Consider the following 18,870-nt stretch of genomic DNA (forward strand, 5'->3'; position numbering starts at 1 on the left):
TGCCAATGGAAGCAGCAAAAGAAATGGTATGGAGTATGACTTCATAACATTTTTCTTTGTGAAATACAGCTAATATGGCATTTTTTCTCCCTTGTGAAAAGTGGCATTTACTTAAAATTCTCCATTTTCATAGACTCCGTCACTGATACAGTACACTGCAATTTAAGGACTCCAATTCTTCTTCCCCCTATCTACTGAGTCCAATTCTTGCCCGGAGTTTATTTTATGGACTAGTTTCCGTATGTTCTAAAAACAAAAATTAGTAATAAACATATTATTTCGATGAAGGGCCAATATATGTTTAAAAAATATAACATATATAAAGAATTAAAGTACACAGTTCCCTAATATACAAACTGCTCAACCTAACATGGTTCCTCCAACCACTATCGGACCACCACTCTCAAAACCTTCCATCTTTTTCCGTTTGCTGCTTCTAATCAACCTCCTCACTGTCTCGTTTGGCGATGACGCCGCCGTCATGTCCAAGCTCTTAGCCGCCCTCTCTCCGGCGCCTTCTGGCTGGTCCGCTTCCAAAGATCCCTGTACTTGGACTAATGTCCACTGCTACGAGGTCACCCACAATGTAGTCTCCATCAACCTCGACTCCCACTCCATCTCCGGCGAACTCCCTTCTGAGCTCAGACAGCTAGCGTTTCTCCGATCACTTTCTGTCCGGAATAACTCCCTCTCCGGGCCCTTGCCGTCGTTCGCTAATATGTCCGGCCTCAGAGAACTCTACTTAGACATCAATCAGTTCAGATCAATCCCCCAAGATTTCCTCTTGGGTCTTCCCAATTTGCAGACTTTCACCATTAACGACAATAGCAAGCTCAGCCCATGGCAAATTTCTAGTTATTTGGCCGAAAGCACAGGCTTGGAATATTTCTCCGCGAGCAACGCCAGTATCACCGGCGTCATTCCTAATTTCTTCGATTCTTTCCCGAATCTCCAGGTCCTGAGATTATCCTACAATAACCTCACCGGGTCTCTGCCTGGGTCGTTTGGGAGCTCGGAGATACTGAATTTGGAGCTGAATAACCAACAACTTGGGCTCTCCGGGACTATTGATGTGCTTTCCTCAATGACCCAACTCTCCCAACTATGGCTTCATGCCAATGCCTTCACGGGTCCCATCCCTGACCTTTCCAAATGCGTAAATCTCTTCGATTTGCAGCTTGGAGACAACCAATTGACCGGGGTTGTACCAGTACAGTTTCCATAACGAATCTTAAATTGAAAAGCATTACTCTTCAGAACAACAATTTGCAGGGTCCCATGCCTGAGTTTGGATATGACACCAAGTTTGATCTTGTTAATAATGGTTTCTGTAAGGATACACCTGGACCTTGTGCTCCACAGGTCACTGCACTTCTTGCTGTTGCTGGGGGTCTTGGCTATCCAAACACGCTCGCCCAATCTTGGCATGGGAATAATGCGTGCAACAATTGGGCATATGTCTCTTGTGATGCACAGGGGAATGTGATTAATGTGACTCTTAGTAAGCAGGGCTTTTCAGGTACTATTTCACCCGCTCTTGCTAATTTGACTTCATTGAGGAACCTGTATTTGAATGATAATAATCTTACTGGTTCAATCCCGGAAAGCTTGACTACTTTGCGTAATCTTCAAGTCCTACAAGTGTCCAATAACAATTTGTCTGGGCCTATACCTGTTTTTTCACCTTCTGTAAACTTTTCTCATGGTGGCAACTTATTCCTTGGGAAGAATGTGAGTGTCGGTGGTGGATCACCGAGTTCAGGCCAGAATTCAAATGGGTCCTCAATTTCAGTTGGAATGATTGTTGGTGTGGTTATAGCTGTTGTTGTTGTTGTGGTTGTGTTTTTTGTGTCTTTCAAGTGTTATATGAAGCGACAACAAAAGATGAAGGTTAGTGTAAAGGGCACTGCTGCTTTGATTGAGATAAAGAAACGAGACAGTGTTGATTGTGGGAGAACTTCTCCGGTTCATGAAGATGGAAACATTGCTATTCCCATTCAAGTTCTTGAAAAAGCCACAAACTTTTTTAGCGAAGAGAATGTGTTGGGAAGTGGTGGATATGGGGTGGTTTACCTAGGTGAACTAGACGATGGAACTAAGGTTGCTGTGAAAAAGATGAAAGATGGGACAACAGTTACTAAAGGAATGAATGCGTTCCAAGCAGAAATTGCTTTTCTTACCAAAGTTAGGCATAAGAATCTAGTTGCACTGATTGGTTATTGTATCAATAACAACAATAGGCTTTTGGTGTACGAATATATGCCACAAGGGACTTTGGGTCATCATTTATTTGAATGGGAGAAGAATGGCTTTGATCCTCTAACTTGGAAGCAAAGGGTGAGCATTGCATTAGATGTGGCCAGGGGAATCGAATATCTTCATAGTTTGGCTCATCAAAGTTTCATTCACCGAGACATAAAGTCCTCAAATATTCTTCTTTGTGATGACATGAGAGCAAAGGTCGCAGATTTTGGATTGGTTAGAAAGGCTCCAAATGACAAATCTTCTTTTGAAACGCGAGTAGCTGGAACATTCGGTTATCTTGCACCTGAATATGCTAGTAAGTATTAGCCATGGTATCTTTTTACAATTTGACACATTACATTATTTTTTTCAAGTAATATTGATTGCGTGTAATTAGTTAATATGATATTTAAAAATCAATCTAAATCTAAACCAACATCATATAATGATGATAAAATTATAACATAGTTACTCAAATTTTAAACCAATTCCATTAACATTTTTGGGTGAGTCTCCTCAACATGACTATAATTGATCACTATAAAGCTAGCTTATACATGTGGATATGTTTCTAACAGCAACAGGACGAGCCACAAATAAAGTAGATGTTTATGCATTCGGAGTTGTTTTAATGGAGATAATCACCAGCAAAAAAGCAATAGATGAGACCTTGCCTGACGAGACGTGTCACTTGGTCACATGGTTTAACAAGATTATAAGAAAAGGTCACAACCTTCGAAACGCTATCGACCCAAATCTTGATCTTGATGACCAAACATTTGAGAGCATTTCTAAGGTTGCAGAGTTGGCAGCTCACTGCACTGCTAATAAATATTTTCGACGACCAAATATGGAACACGTTGTTAATGTTCTTGGTCCCTTTGCACAGAAGTGGAAGCCCTTGAGACTAGAAGAAATAGAGGAAAAGTATGGCGGTCTTGACCTTCACTTGAGCCTTCCTCTTGCATTTGACGACTCATCCATTGAAAGTTTGTCTTTTACAGAAGCCCAACTCAATGCAAATCGTCTCAATCGAAGTGCACAATTTTAATTTTTAAGCTCATTATATTTGTGCACTTTAGTATTTGAAAAACTAACACTTTTAGCTCTTGAGTTTTTTTACTTTTGAAAATTCGATTTTTGTAAGTTAATTTAAACAAATTTTGACCCTTAATTATTCATAAGGTTGAACTTTTAGTCCCGAGTATTATATAATTGTCAAACTCTATTAAACATATGATGTTATTTTTATCATTTAGAATCAATATTCACTATTTAAAATGACACTTCACATGGATCGAATGAAATTTTAGCCATAAATATTGATTCTAAATGACAAAAAGAACCTCATAAAAAAGAGTTTGTTAACGGAATTGGATAATTATATAACACCAAGGATGAAAGTATAACATAATGGACAATAAATAGATCAAATTTGTTTAAATTTATTAATATGGATCAAATTTTCAAAAGTGAAACAATTTCGGGGTCAAAGGTGTTGTTCTTCCTTAGTTATTTGAATTAATTTTTTCTTCTCAATAGTATTCAATGTACTATGACATTGATTACAAATAGATCAAAATATGTAATTAAAATTATTTTGAAGGAACTATAGTTTTAGAGTGAGTGTTTTAATTTGTTGTCTCTAAGGAGTAAACCTAAGGGAAGTTAAATTGCAAGCACACTTGGCAACTTGCTAAAGAGCTAGTTGTAATCAATGTGCAAAGAGATATGTTAGTAAACAATGAATTGTAAAGTAGCAAATGAATTAAATGTAAGGCTATCCTCATCCCAAAAATGCTACTAGTTGCTAAATGACATGGTTATTGAAATGACATTTTAAATTTCTTTTTGTTTTAATTTTTGTGCCATGTGTCTAGTAAGCTTGCTAAAATTGACAAAGGCTGCCATGCAGCAGCCTTTATATAAATTTAATGTAATATGAAAGTGGGATCATTTTAGAAAGTGAGAGAATATTGCAGGATGTAGAACAAGTAATAGATAATTTACAAATTTGATGATGGGGAAGTAGGATCCATTTTAGAAATTAAAGTGAGAGAAAATTGCTGAGATAAGGATAGCCTATAGAATTGATAGAGAAAGTGGGATTCAGACCAAACTCACCCATGTATAGATGCTATAATTAAGGAATCATGTATAGTGGTTTGGGAGCTCTGAGATACAGAATTTGCGGCTGAATAACGAAAAACATGGACTCTCCGCGACTAATATATTTATGTGCATTCCTCAATGACCCAACTAATCTGAAGTATGGCATTTTGCGAATGCCTTCACGAGCCCAATCCATGGGCGGGTCGTTTTTCCGGGTCAGGAGGATTTCTGACATGGAATTCGTGATAAGGAAATGTGTGGGGTGAGTTACGGATCAGGGAAAGTGTCTTTCTCATAGGCGAGATTGACTTTTGGGTATCTTGCCTTTCCCTTAGGCGAGATACGTTTTCCATTTAATTACCCCCGAAAAGTGGAGTAAATACAGTAAACCACCGTATTTACTCCTCCACCGTATTTAATTTTTTTGTTTTTTGAAATTCTGAAAAATGCATATTCCCAACAACTAATATTTAGTTTTCTCCAAGATTTATAATGTGTTAATTTTCCTCGTAATTTTTACTGTTTAAACAATTATTGATAGTGACATGTAGGAAGTATTGATTAATTAATTAATAAAATGATTGTTAATTATTTTTTAAATGTTGAATTAATATTAATATTAATTTTAGTATCGAATACATATACATGAATTTGACTTCATTTTCACCACGAACTGCAAAAATTTTGTGTTACAAAGATGCTCCAACAAGACTATGTTTCTTCTGATTTATGAAGGCATTTGACACCATTGATTTGTCTTTGAATTATATGATTCAACTGAATATTTAAAAGCTTGTAGCTAGTATTTCGCGTGTGTATGAAGTGTGGAAAATTCCAATGTCGCCTATACCTTAGGCGACATTGATATATTTATTGTCAAATTCCAATGTCGCCTAAGGTTACGGTCTGTCCAACAACATTTTTTTTTTTTTGAAATAAAGAGGGAAAACTTAAACTAATGTGCAAAGCAAGTATTTAATTGTAAAATAAATTAATTGTAATTCAATCATATAATATATTTATTTTTCTTAACAGTTATGGCTCGTCGAATGTTGAATCTCGGTCCGATCGACCCATCTATGTTGACTTTGCAGCACGTCCATCGTTCAAGAGCATTTTTGACAGATGCTGATGTTGCTAACAGTGCTCATATAAAAGTTTGTCGGTATGAAGGCACTTTAAATGCGCCGCGCGATCGTAGAGTGATCCACCAACATATTCAATTGATGTATAAAGATATCGTTCATTGTATATTGATTTCTCTCAACTTGGAGAGGTAAGAAATAATATACATTCATAATATTCTAATTTAACGTGTATTCTATATCAATTATTTACTCATTCATTTTTTTTCTTACGTCTCAATAGAAAGCTACATTGTCTGCATTCCTCAGAGATTCTGACGAGATCGTTGATGCTACACTGAAAAATAGTATTTGGATCTCGAAAGTTAGAGCTTTACTTTGACACAACTTTAACTTTTTTCACAGAGCAGTGGGAAGAAATAACAACGCATTTTAATATTAATACAACTCATTTTAATATTAATACAACGCAGGATGATGTGGTTTTATTCAATTTGGAGGACAACGTTGTACTAATCATGGTTATTGATCAATGTCATGTTGAAAAAATTTATCCTTAGTCGATTAAATATTTCATTCATGACAGTGTGTTGTGTGTATGGTGAACTTAACGCTTTAAATATATGATACTAATAATAATGTTAACAGCTTTTGTATTTTATCTTATTATAATTATGTTTCATTTTTACTAATTATTTACTTATTTATTTAGTTAAACATCATTAATTATGTTACTAATCATTACTTATTAATTGCATTAATCATTATCCCTAACAGGGCGTTTGGTTGGAGGGATTTTAAATTCCCTTCCCACTTAATTCCCACCTAATTTCAAAGGTAATTAAATTACGTAGTTTGGTTGGAGGGAATTGCAATTCCCCCATTTTCATGGAATTAAAATCCCATGTCCCCCCTCTGGTATTTTAATTCCTGGGAAAAAAAGATAGTGATGAGTCAAAATTACCCATTCCTTTTTTAACCTAAAATTAATGTCTAACAACAATAATGGACATTTTTGACTTTATACTACTTATTCCCTTTCAATTCCCATGTATACCAAACATTGGAATTGAAATTCCCAGTAATTCTATTCCTGTCAACCAAACACTGGAATTTAAATTCCCACTTTATTCCCAGTAATTCAACTCCCATGGAATTACAATTCCTTTCCCACATAATTCCCCCCCCCCCCCCCCCCCCCTCCAACCAAACGCCCCGTAAAAGAAAATAAAAAACAAATTTTGTATTTCATTGTGTATAAATTTATATATCTGTATTTCATAATGTATAATGGTATATGGTTGGTATTTTATATTTTTTTGCAATATGAAGTAATGTTGCCATTTCAAAACACAACATCCTTTTTATTCAATTTCGCCTTTAGAAAAGACACTTTCCTTCTTTTGTATCCAACAAAGGGGATTTCCCTATTTTGAAAACCGTGCTCCAAACTTTCTCCGATTGGCAAATGATTCCAATCGCTGAGAGCTTGAGTGCTTTGCTGCTATCTTCAAGTCCTACAAGTGTCCAATAACAATATCATTTAATTGTTTTAGACGAGCCTATACCTATTTTTCCACCTTCTGTAAACTTTTCTCACGGCGACAACTTATTTCTTGGAAAGAATAATATGAGTACCACCAGTGGCGGATCACCGGGTTCAGGTCAGAATTCAGATGCTCCCAGTGACAATGCATCACCTGGCAATACAAAATAAGAATATGTTGAGCATTTTAAGTTCAAGAGCATGTTGAATACTTGTTAAGTGTTTGCCAATGAAGATTTGCTAAATTATGATTTGTTAGTAATGTTATATTATATGGTTTATTTGTTTATGGCTATTATTATTGTTGACTAGTCTTAGCTATTAGATAGGAGCTATCAGTGGTAGCTTTCCTATAGGATTCTATCGTGTAATCTGTTTTCCAGTCTAATGTGATTTGCGTTGTTTCACTTGGTATCAGTTAGCGTCAGGCTAGGAATCCTACCCTGTTTTTTCTCCACCACCTAAACATGTCGACAAACTCCTCTGAACGAACCGTAACCACCACCCCTCCACCACACACAACCGGGAATTCCCTTAACGCAGCGCATCACTTTGTCTCAATTAAATTAAACAACCGTAATTTCTTGTTCTGGCGCACTCAGATTATCCCCTTTCTACGTGGCCAAGGCCTTTTAGGCTATATTGACGGCAGCCATGTGTGTCCACCGGCGTTCCTCCCGGCGACGACACAGGTAGCCGGCTCAAGCACCACCGCGGTCGCATCTTCCGAAATCAACCCGGAGCATGCGGCATGGGTTCAACAGGACCAGCTGATCATGTCTCTCCTGATCTCGTCATTATCCGACGAGGTCATGCCATTGGCGGTTGGCCGGGAAACGTCACGCGAGGTCTGGCTCTCCATCAATGACTCGCTGGCGTCCTCCACACGAGCTAGGTGTCTTAATCTGCTCGGCCAATTTCAGACGCTCCGGCAAGGCAGCATGTCGGCCTCGGAGTATCTCGGGAAGGCAAAGATGCTCGTTGAAGCCTTGTCCCTTGCTGGCCATCGACTCACGCTAGACGAACAGGTGCTCTACGTATTGAGGGGACTTCGCCCGGAATTCCGGGCCATGGCGAGTGCACTCACCGTGACCGGCACACCGGTAACACTATCTCAGCTCGGCGACCTTCTGCAAGCCCAGGATTTCATCCAGGGAGATGAGTTCGCGATGGAGTCCGGGAATGGCGCTCCAGTCGCCATGTATGCTGGCCGTGGTGGCCAGTCGAGTGGGGGCGCCGGACGAGGTGGCCGGCACAGCAGCAACAATCGCGGCCGTGGGCGAGGAGGCCAGAACTCCGGCGGCTGCGGCCGTGGCAGCCCTCGCTGCCAGATCTGCAGGAGTCACGGCCACACCGCCGTCTTCTGCAACCGGCGCTACACCGAGCCCCCGCCGTCGCCACACGCCCACGTGGCCGTTGCGGGTACTCCACCAGCAGCAGAAACTGCCCAGCCGGAGGTCTGGTTTCCGGACACCGGCGCTACCACTCACGCGTCGCCTGATGAAACCATGATTGGGCAATCCGAACAGTACACTGGCGGTGATGTGCTGAAAGTGGGCAATGGGGCAGGTTTGAATATCTCCCGCGTTGGTTGTACAGCAATCCCATCAAATTCTAAATTATTAAATATGTCAGATGTCTTATTTGTTCCAAATTTGTCATTATCCTTGTTATCCGTTTACCGTTTCACTAATGAAAACAACGTTTTTTTTGAATTTCATAAAGACGTGTTTTTTGTGAAGGATTGCACTACACGGGACATACTCCTTAAAGGCTCCGCGGTAAACGGGCTGTATAAGCTGTTGGTGCCACGATCTCATGTTGCGTTTTTAACAGCCAAAGCGTCACCCACAGTGTGGCATCAACGTCTGGGTCACCCTCATAAACAGGCTCTCCAACGGGTTCTTAAACACTGCCCAGTCACGTCAAATAAAGCTCCGGTGTCAGAAATTTGTTCCGCTTGTCAACGAGGAAAATCCTCCCGTTTTCCCTTAGATAGAGTGTATACTTCAAGTTCTGAAGTTTTAGATTTGTTGTATACAGATATCTGGGGTCCCTCTCCAGTTATTTCAAATTCGGGCTACCGTTATTTCGTTTTATTTGTAGACGACTGTACTCGTTTTTGCTTGTTTTACCCCTTACGGTTAAAATCAGATATCTATAAAGTATTTAATTTGTTTCGGGCGATGGTAGAACGACGGTTTTCCCGTTCTATCAAAGCCATCCAGTCTGATTTAGGGGGTGAGTACCGTCGCCTACACACCATATTTGAGTCCTTAGGCATCACGCACAGACAATCGTGGGCCTATACCCATGAGCAAAACGGCCATGTTGAACGCCGGAATCGACACATTGTCGAAACCGGTCTGGCCTTATTAGCTGAAAGCTCCACACCGTTTAAATATTGGGATTATGCGTTTGGAACCGCAACTCAACTAATTAATTGCCTACCTTCGTCTGCCGTGTCATATGAATCGCCATACTATCGTCTATATAAAACGCCACCCCTTATACTTTCTTCCGTGTCTTCGGGTGTAGATGTTATCCGTATTTAAGGCCATATAATCGGCATAAAATCGAATATCGGTCTACACCATGTGTCTTCCTAGGTTACCCAGTTTCTTTTAGGGGATACCGTTGTATGGACTTAACGACGGGAAAGATATTTATCTGCCGTCATGTGTGTTTTGATGAAACCCTTTTTCCGTTTTCTATGCAGACTCCTGTGCAGGTGAATTCAACTCCCGCCCCTGCTCCTCCCCCTTGGGGAGCTGGGCTCGTAGTGATAAATCCCAGCAACACCACGGTTCTAGATGAACCCCCGATTGCACAGCAGCCGGCCCCCGTGGCTATAGAAGCACCACCTCAGACTGGTGCAAGGGGGGCCGCCCACCGGGCCGCAAAAACAGAACTCGCACAGAAATTGAGGATCATACCATGCGCACTTGGGGTAAAACTCGGGGACATGACGAGCAGTTCTATGCTCTAACTACCTCTGTGGACCCCACTTGCTACTCCCAGGCTGTAGGTCACCCGCAATGACGTGATGCTATGGATCAGGAGTTCAATGCCCTGATGCATAACAATACTTGGCAGCTCGTTCCGGCGTCTCCGAACATGAATATTATCGGCTGCAAATGGGTCTTCAGGACCAAACGCAAGGCTGATGGGACCGTTGAACGCTACAAAGCCCGATTGGTGGCCAAAGGGTTCAATCAGGTCGCTGGGGAAGACTTTTTTGACACCTTCAGTCCTGTAGTCAAGCCGACTACGGTTCGTATTTTGTTCTCTCTTGCAGTGTCACGCAAATAGGTGTTGCGACAGCTTGATGTCCACAACGCCTTCTTGAATGGTCGTCTCTCCGAGACAGTTTACATGAAGCAACACCCCGGCTACGAGGACCCGTCACATCCAGGTCACGTATGTCACTTGCAACGTTCCTTGTACGGTCTCAAACAAGCACCTCGGGCGTGGTTCAACCGCTTACAAGAGTTTCTGACATCTACCGGTTTCTTGGCATCCAAAACCGATGTCTCACTCTTTTACTATACAGCGGGCAACTCCCGGGTCTACTTGTTGGTCTATGTTGATGACATAATCATGATGGGCAATGATTCGGCATTAATTGATACCCTTCTTCACCAGCTATCAACAGCCTTTAAGATTCGTGACCTCGGGGTGCCTCACTTTTTCTTAGGGATAGAAACAGTACCTTCTGGTGCTGGGCTTGTCTTATCTCAACGGCGGTATATGAAAGATATACTCACGAGGTCGGGAATGACGGACTGCAAGGCACTAGCTACTCCGGCAGCAGTAACACAATCGGCCACGCCCTCCTTAACACCTTTTGAGAACCCAACTCAGTATCGGCGGATTGTAGGGGTTCTCCAGTATTTAACTATTACCAGGCCTGATCTCTCCTACTCGGTGAACAGGTTGTGTCAGTTCATGCACTCTCCTACAGACGATCACTGGGCTATACTCAAGCGAGTATTGCGGTACATTAAGGGCACTCAGGACTACGGCCTTCGTTTGTCAGTGTCAGTCTCCTCCGATCTTCATGCTTTCACTGACTCGGATTGGGCTGGGTTTCCTGTCGATCGCAAGTCTACTAGTGGCTATGCTGTGTTCTTAGGTGACAATCTTGTTTCATGGGTCTCCCGTAAGCAGCGTACTGTCGCCAGGTCTTCCACAGAAGCCAAGTACAAGGGGCTGGCTGATGTTGCAGCCGAGATTACTTGGGTTGTCTCGTTACTCCGCGAGCTAGGGTTACATTCCGGTACACCAGCCACTCTATGGTGTGACAACCTAAGTGCCACTTACCTAGCCGCGAATCCAGTTTTCCACGCCCGCACGAAGCATGTTGAGATCGATTATCACTTTGTCCGGGACAAAGTCGCTTCTGGGGAGTTCATTGCCAGTTTTGTCTCGACTAAAGACCAGCTCGCCGACATCTTCACTAAACCTCTACCAGCTCCGCGTTATCAGGCTCTGCGGGACAAGCTCAATGTTGTCGCCCTCCAACTTTGTGCTTAAGGGGGTGTGTTAGTAATGTTATATTATATGGTTTATTTGTTTATGGCTATTATTATTGTTGACTAGTCTTAGTTATTAGATAGGAGCTATCAGTGGTAGCTTTCCTATAGGATTCTATCGTGTAATCTGTTTTCCAGTCTAATGTGATTTGCGTTGTTTCACTTGATTTATGAGCATGTTTATAGAATCGTTGAGAATTCACAGTGAAAAGATAATTGAAGTTCATTCTACGGTAAAGTGCATATTTTAGCATATCGTGTTTTAAAATGCATAAATGGCCAAAGTGAGCCTAAGTATTATTTTCAAAGACTCATATCTATTTTAGAAAGTCATTTCCTTGTTGCATTGAGAAATTGTTGAGAAGTTATGTGCATAAGTTTGCATAAGTAAAGAAGTTGCATGAGATATATATGCTATCTATTGTGAGACAAATAGTATTTTGGAGGCCCGTTAGGACTATATCTTTTCGGAAGAAAAGAGATAAGATAGGATAGAACCGACAAGCAGTGAAAGAAAGAAAATAAAGCAAGAACGGACATTGCGATCCGATATGAAGTAACGAGGCTGTTAGAAGAGTTAGATTCGGTTGAGAGAATTACTCTCAACCTTTGAGGTTTGAATTTGAAATGGGTGGTTCCAAACCTTCCCTAGTTTGTTTAAGTAGTCTATTTGCTAAAATATGATTGGAAAAGGATAGTGGTTGTGTTTTGGGACAGTAAAAAAGATAAAAAATAAATAAATAAATAAATAAAAAGGTGCATCCTCAATTAAAAAAAAAAACAAACTGTAAAAAATGGCGCACCTTAAAAAAAGGAAAACAACGCACCTTAAGATGGAAAACAACGCACCTTAAGATGGAAAACAACGCACCTTAAGAAGGAAAATCACGCACCTAAAGCTTTAGATTGAGCACCTTAACAAGGAAAACGACACACCTTAAGAAGGAAAACCACGCACCTAAAGATTTAGGCCGACGCACCTAAAGATTTAGGCCGACGCACCTAAAGCTTTAGGCCGACGCACCTTAAGTTTCAACAACTGACGTTCTTAAGCACACATATCAAGTGTTGACGGAAAACCACGCACCTAAATCTTTAGACTGACGCACTTAAGTTTCTACAACTGATGCACCTTAAACACACAACACAAAAACCACGCACCTTAAGCACAAAAATCATGCACCTTAAGCACAAAAATCATGCACCTTAAATTTGACCTAGATGAGAAAAGGCCAAATTGCCACCGCGTTTTTTTTTAATTCGTAGCTTGTTAATCATGGATGTTGATCTTGGCAAGATCAATGGCTCTCTTATCACCCCACGTTCGCACCTGAGCACACCATCTGCATTTGAACCGTATGATATATATAGTGTACGCAATCTAGTGTCTATGCATTCTTGTAGTATACTGTGTGCAATCATGTTATGTCTCACAGTCTCACGGGAAGATGTTGTCTCACTAGAATATTAACCTATATATAAATAATCAAATGAGACAACTTCTTCCCGTGAGACTATGAGACACAACATGAATGCACACAGTCTACTATAGGGATGCACAGATACTAGAGTGTTTGCAATTTGCCCCACATGAGTGCACGCAATATAGGGAAGGGTTCGGGTGCATTCATGTTGTGTGTGTATATATATATATAGGAAAGGGTTCGGGTGCGGGTATAGCTTCCCGTGCGGTTGACGCACCTTAAGCATTAAAATTGCGCACCTTAAGTGCACAAACCACGCACCCTAAGCACACAAACAAAGCACCTTTAAGAATACAAACTACACGCACATAAAGCTTTAGGCTGACGCACCTTAAGTACACAAACGACGCACCTTAAGCTTCCCGTGCGGTTGACGCACCTTAAGTACACAAATCACGCACCTTAAGCACACAAACCACGCACCTTAAGCACACAAACAAAACACCTTAAGAGCACAAACTACATGCACCTAAAGCTTTAGGCCGACGCACCTTAAGTACACAAACCACGCACTTTAACTACACAAACCACGCACCTTAAAAACACAAACCACGCACCTAAGGTTTTAAAATGGTGCAACTTAAGTTTCAACAACTCACGCACCTTAAGCATACAAATCGCGCATCTTAAGAAGGAAAACCACGCACTTTAAGTTTCAACAACTACTCACCTTAAGCACACAAACCACGCACCTTAAACGCAAAAATCACGCACCTTAAGCACAAAAACCACGCATCTTAGATTTGACATAGATATAAAAATTACTAAATTGTCATCGCGTTTTTTATTATAAAAATTTCGTTAATCTTGGACGTTGATTTAAACACGATCAATGGTTCAGATTTAACCTCACAACCGCCGCACGGAAACTGAATTGTATATATATATATATATATATATATATATATATATATATATATATATATATATATAACTTCTAATCAGGTGAGAACCAACCTTAATCTGTGAATTTGTGAAGGATTGCACTGCAACTACTACTTGATTGCATTGCTATGACTTCTAGATATGCCTGGAGGACTTTTCGGTGCAATCATATCTGGGTGCGGTGCAATCCTTCACAAGTTCGCAGTTCGCAGGTTAAGGTTGGTTCTCACCCGATTATGGACTATATATATAGGGAAGGGTTCAGGTGCGGGTATAGCTTCTAGTGCGGTTGATGCACCTTAAACATTAAAATGGCGCACCGTATGTACACAAACCACGCACCTTAAGCACATAAACAAAGCACCTTAAGAACACAAACCATGTGCACCTAAAGCTTTAGGCCGACGCAACTTAAGTACACAACCCACGCACCTTAAGAACACAAATCACGCACCTAAGGTTTTAAAATAGCGCACCTTAAGTTTCAACAATTCACGCACCTTAAGCATACAAATCATGCATCTTAAGAAGGAAAATAACGCACCTTAAACATACAAACCACGCACCTTAAGAAGGAAAACCACGCACCGAAGCAACCACACAACCGCACTTGAGAAGGTCAACCGCACGGGAACGCATTTCTATATATATATATATATATATATATATATATATATATTTCGTTCATATATTGGTTATGTCATTGATAACTGCAGAACTCGTATTGCCGCTTTTTAGTATTGTTCAGTCAGTTTTAATTTATCCCTAGATCAGATAATTACCTAGCTCATAGTTTAGCTTCTACTGCTTTTACTCAGACTTCTGCTATGTACTGAGACTCTGTCACACCAAACTTTATTTCAGCGCACTTTGAATAAATGCCGAGCTGGCTCCTTTAAAAAAAATATATATATATATATATATATATATATATATATATATATATATATATTTCAAAAGTAGTAAAATTGAATAATTTAGATTAATTAAGAACAACATCATTAATGCATACAAAATAACTATGCTCTCTCACAATTCGAAGAGTGCCTTCTTGCCCCAAAGAAGAGCATCATTAATGCATACAACAATGGGATTTACTCAAGTAATAGTTGCGAGTTTATTTCGTCCCTCAAAAGTGACTTCTTAATTAAGAAGAACGTCATTCACATAAGCTTTAAGATTCAAATATGAAGATCCATGTTCTTTCATGGAACTCTTAGCTAATTCTCTCCATTTCATAGCATTCTTTCTCAGCTCAACTCCTTCCTCTCCCATTACACATTCAATGCACCTCTTCAGCTCACGAGCTTCAACAATGCCGTCTTCATTAGCTTTCACTCTCGCCCCAATTTTCCAAACATCTTGAATGAGCTTAGCGTTGCAAATTTGGTCACTCCACAATGGGAATGCCACAAGTGGCATACCAAAAATCAAACTTTCTACCGTCGAATTCCATCCGCAATGAGTCAGAAAACACCCTATAGCCGGGTGTTGCAGAACCTCTACCTGTGTACACCAACGAACTATCTTCCCTTGCTTCTCCAATTCCTCCTTGCATTCAAATTTTCTTCTGGCTTTTGAATACCAGTCAGTGTCTCCCTAAGAACCCACAAAAATGACATTTTACTCTGAACAAGTCCTTGAGCAATCTCTTCCAACACCGTGTTTGGAAGGTCAGAGTAGCTACCAAATGCGACATAAATCACAGAACCCTTAGCCTGAGAATCCAACCATTCCACATAGTCATCCGACTTTTCTAGCAAGTCACCTCCAAGCGAAGTCTCAGAATCATCTTCCCCATCCAAATATGCAGAAGGGACCAAAGGGCCAATTCCAATCAGTGTCAACTTCTTTATAGCCCTCAAAGCATCAAGCTCCAAGTCATCAAAAGTGTTGACTAGAATTTCCGGGTTCTCTTCACTGTTAATCAGATCGATCTGATCTTTCATCCCCTGGATAGCCCAATCCAAAGAATTTGTTGTTGTGTTGGAGAACATATAGGAAGGGAAATCAGTGGGAGCAAGGGGCGGCAACCCAGGAAACTCAACCACTCCATTCTCACTACAACTTTTAAACAAATCCTGGTAACCAGAGAAATAATAGTAATAGATGTCCAAAACCGTGGCAGGTTGAGTCCAAAGAAGTGTGGCCGGGACTTCAAGACTCCGGGCAACTTCCCCAACCCATGCCATAAGTGTGGTGAAGATAATCCGGGTAAACGGAGCCCCCTCCGCCGCCTTGGCCTTGACAAGGTTAGCCACATATTCTGACCCTTTAGTCTTGATGGACTCATACATGTGGCAGAAGCCATCAGGAGTGCCTTTGTAGCCGTCGTCGTAGCCATGGGAAAAGGGGGCGAAATCTATGCCGGGTATCGCCTGGCGATTAGAGATGCGATTGATAACGTAGAGACTGGTTGATAAGGTGACTTTAACTCCGAAGTTAACAAGGCGCTTAGCAAACTGTAAGCATGGATTAATTTGGCCTTGTCCTGGATATATCACCAGAAGAACATGGCACTCGTTTGTCATCTTGGCTTTCTGAATGGGCAAGAATTGAATGAACCACAAATATATATTTCTAATGTCTAGTATGTGTGAAATATATTGCATTGCAGTGGCTTTTGGATGGAGGTTTATATATATAAGGCATCTGCAGAGAGAATCGACAACACAATCAATATGATTTTGAATGACGATATATGTTTTCAATTTAAAAATCGATATATGAAAGCAAATCTGATCTCATTTTATATTAATTCAGTTCTGTCCTACGTTCTGTGACTTCTGGCCTAAATATAATAATAAAATTATATAAAACTCAATAATATGATAAGCTTCTAACCAAACTAGAAATGTCTTGGTGTATAGTAATTACTTGTAATATTGCATAATAATTTAAACACTAGTTATAATATGCGCATTGTGTAACTAAAGTAATGTCTAATAAAAAAATTAAAATTAGTAGATAATTAATATTGATGTGGTTAATTTTGACCGGGAAGTTCTTAATTATTTTATGAATTTCACCCCCCAAAGTCCCCCTCCAAGCATATTTAATGCACTTTATATAGGCGAAGGTAGGGGACATGTTTCAGTGTTCTCGGCATGCTCACCACGTGTCGCGGTTACATAGGGTGACCGAGCGGTGACTCTATATTTGAGATTTATCTAAACAAGACTGACATGTCACGAGTATATAAAATAATTTGATTACAGATATCCGGGCTAAACCTATTCTTAAGCTATCGGCTCGTAAAATTATACAATCTTGACTGATTCGGTTCGGGAAAGATTCACTGACTTGTAATCGTGCCTTACAGACAATCTGTCACCGTAACTAAATATGAGAGATTAATACAATTTAACTCCTTCCGAGTTTGTTAACACTATTCCTCCTGCCCCCTTTTACTACTTGAACCATCCGTAGTCAATTCCCACCATGAATCACCAAGATTAGGGAGCTCGGGTGGTGCAATATCTTAAGTTGTGCACTCCATTAAGAAATCTGTTAGGGCATGTCCCTTTACTACTGGCCTCGACTTATATTTAATGGAAAATTGAGTCAACATCATGGCCCACTTAACAAGCCACCTGGATGAGGTTGAAGTTCTTAAAATTTCCCCTATAGGTTAATCGGTTAAAATGTGGATCGGTCGACCCTAAAATACGCGGTCAAATTTTTTGTTGTAATGTAAAGACCAAACACCATCTTTTCAAGCCGCGAATACCGAAGCTCAATCAGATCCTTGCAATGCAGGACTTATGTAGTATACCGGTCGTTGAATGTCCTGCTCATTGATTCGACACTGAACCGCACTAACCGCCTAACCAATAACTGCTAAATAAACTTAAAGAATCTCTTCGGGCTCTAGCTTTGAGAGTACCAATGGTGATGCGAAGTATCTTTTATGGTCCTCAAATGCCTGTTGACATTTGTGTGCCGTTGACAGAAGTACTTGATTTTTTTATTTTTTATTTTTTTTAACGTCAGGTTTTTACTTGATGGTCTTCATGAAAGTTGTAGACCTTCGAGTTTTCTTTCTAGAATCACTTGATTTGGACATTCATAGGCTAAGATATGACCGAAATACTAAGCAGTTGATAAGTTGTGGGAGAATTTCAACTTCTTGTTCTTTTGCTACACTTTTGCCCAAATGACCAATACCATTGAAAACACCACTCTTTGGCTCTTCAAAAGGTGTTGCATCCATCTCCTTTAGTTTCATTCTGCTGGCTCCCATTAACTCAAATGCATCCAAAATACATGAAAACACTCATTTTTACTTCAAGTGAGAGATATTGTACCTAAATGCACAAATAAAGCAAATAAGAGTTCTTTTACATTGGAGCATAAAATGGGATTAAACAAGGGGTAAATAGTAAAATATGTACAAAAACACAGTCATCAGAGTTCAAGGAGCATCAATGCTTGTTTAAAGTGGTGAATTTGTGCATAAAGGAATTTGTTGATGGCCACCATTTGAAGCATTATCTTGAGAATAAATTGCAAGGAAGGAGGGGATGTTCTTCCCTCGATCTCTTGAAAGATGAGCTCATTTGGTTTTTGCATCGAGCAAGTGATATTAAACATAGCTCTTCATGGGAGGCAACCCATGTTTTCTTCATTACTTTATTTATGCTTTTATTTATGTTAGGAACATGTAATTTAGATTTTGATGATATCAAATAAGTTGAAATTTTAGGTCCTCAAATTTTTATCTTCTAGACTTAGAAAATTTTCAATGTATCATCTGAAATGTTATTCTTAGAAATGAATTATACAAACAGGAAAGTAAGGTATACCGGAAAATAGTTCAATCCAAAAGGTAACTTCAAAAAAGTTAATAGTTCGAAAAGTGTAAATAACAAATATTCACATCTTAAATGAAATTGAAAACTCCAAGACTTGAAAATTGAAGAATTGAAGACTACTTGCGCAGTAATTAAATCAGTAATTAAACTAAGTACGAACACAGA

The 18,870-nt window shown here is 40.0% G+C and overlaps 2 pseudogenes; one reads left to right on the forward strand and one right to left on the reverse strand.

Annotated features, from left to right (window-relative positions):
* The first annotated feature begins 352 nt into the window (after window positions 1–352).
* LOC109175176 lies at window positions 353–3,337 on the forward strand (annotated as a pseudogene).
* Window positions 3,338–15,005: 11,668 nt separating this feature from the next.
* On the reverse strand, window positions 15,006–16,422 carry LOC109175185 (annotated as a pseudogene).
* Window positions 16,423–18,870: the final 2,448 nt, after the last annotated feature.

This window comes from Ipomoea nil, unplaced genomic scaffold (genome assembly GCF_001879475.1).
Source record: "Ipomoea nil cultivar Tokyo-kokei standard unplaced genomic scaffold, Asagao_1.1 scaffold0684, whole genome shotgun sequence".
Lineage (NCBI taxonomy): Eukaryota > Viridiplantae > Streptophyta > Magnoliopsida > Solanales > Convolvulaceae > Ipomoea > Ipomoea nil.